This window comes from Echinops telfairi, unplaced genomic scaffold, assembly GCF_000313985.2.
Source record: "Echinops telfairi isolate 266 unplaced genomic scaffold, ASM31398v2 ScPeMD7_3;HRSCAF=10, whole genome shotgun sequence".
Lineage (NCBI taxonomy): Eukaryota > Metazoa > Chordata > Mammalia > Afrosoricida > Tenrecidae > Echinops > Echinops telfairi.
Window position 1 is genome coordinate 787,904 of NW_022103899.1, and position 1,441 is coordinate 789,344.

At 43.9% G+C, this 1,441-nt stretch overlaps 1 non-coding gene across 1 annotated transcript; it reads right to left on the reverse strand.

Annotated features, from left to right (window-relative positions):
* Positions 1–216: 216 nt before the first annotated feature.
* LOC115872071 lies at positions 217–490 on the reverse strand. Its single transcript, XR_004047633.1, has one exon. It is a non-coding gene; the product is annotated as a small Cajal body-specific RNA 13 (non-coding RNA).
* Between the last annotated feature and the right edge of the window lie 951 nt (positions 491–1,441).

Here is a 1,441-nt window from a genome sequence, read left to right on the forward strand (position 1 = left end):
CTAAATTAATATTTTAATATGCAAATGAAATACATGCCTGAAAAATTTCATGCATATTTAATTCCTGGTCTTGAGGAGAGGGGCCACATCTTGTTCCCTATTTGTCCATGCAGGTATTACCTATTGCCATTGAACTGATGGTAGATATTAGATACCTGATGAATATATATCTATTTCAAAAAATTTTATTATTTATTTATTTACTTTTTTTTTTTAACGTGTAGCAGTTTTTAGTGCTCAGCAGAGGCCGCTCTGTCTGCTGAGCAATATCTCGACTGCGAAGCTGCTCTGACTGTTGGTGGATAGATAATGACACAGGCACAGCCATTATCACCGTGGCAACAGTACCAGGGGCTATCCGAGGAACATTGCACATGGCACTGCCGGCTCTGGAGCAGGCATGCCTCAGCTTCCTCCGGGGTATGCTTTTCCTGCGAGTCTGGTGTGCTGAGGGTACTGCCAACCCTGGACGTGGCCGAGACCGCAGATGATGAATATATTTTTAACCTTTCATTGTGAATGAGGTGAAACTTACAGGGTTTCAGTTTCACATTCAACAACTCACCAAGCCTCTCGTTGTCTTGCCCTGTTTCCAATCCCCCCACCGCCACCCCATCCGCCATGTTTTCCTCCAGTGTGCCACCCCATCCGCCATGTTTTCCTCCAGTGTGCCACCCCATCCGCCATGTTTTCCTCCAGTGCGCATTCTTTCCCTTCATCTCAGTTCATGCCTGTCCATCCTCTCTGCCTGCGCTTCTCCTTCCCCTCCACCCCTCGTCACCCCCGGAGTCTTTTTCTTTTAATGCGAAAACCCTTTCCTGATGTTTATCTCATTTAAAAAAATGTTGCTTTCAAATTCTTAATAAGTCCTATGTCAATTTTGTTTTCATTAAATCACATCATTCCGTAGTTCAATCACATCAAGTAGAATTGTACATGTGCACACACAATCCGTTTCCAGACATTCTTTTTCTACTTGGACGCCTTGACATCATCTCCCCTTCACCCCCCACCAACTGCATCTTGACGCTTATTTTAATACCAGTGGTATCATATAATATCTGTCCTTTTGACTAGTTTCATTCAGCATAATGTTCCCCAGGTGCATCCACGTCATGAAGTGTTTCACAGTTTTTTCTTTACTTTTCAAAGTTGGGTAGTATTCCATTAGGCACCTGATATGCTCAATGAGTGAATGCATGGACTTAAATAATGTCAAGGTCCAACAACTTCCTGACAAATTGCAATATTTACAATAGTTTCAACGTGAGAACAGTAAGCCACAGATCTATATCCTGAATGTCAGATGTCTCAGACACCCACACGGCCACCGAGGCCATTCCGACTCTATGGGACAGAATCGAACTGCCATGTGGGTTTCCGAGGCTGCAAATCTTCACGGGAGTAGAAAGCCCCACCTTCACCCGCAGATGGTTTTTAC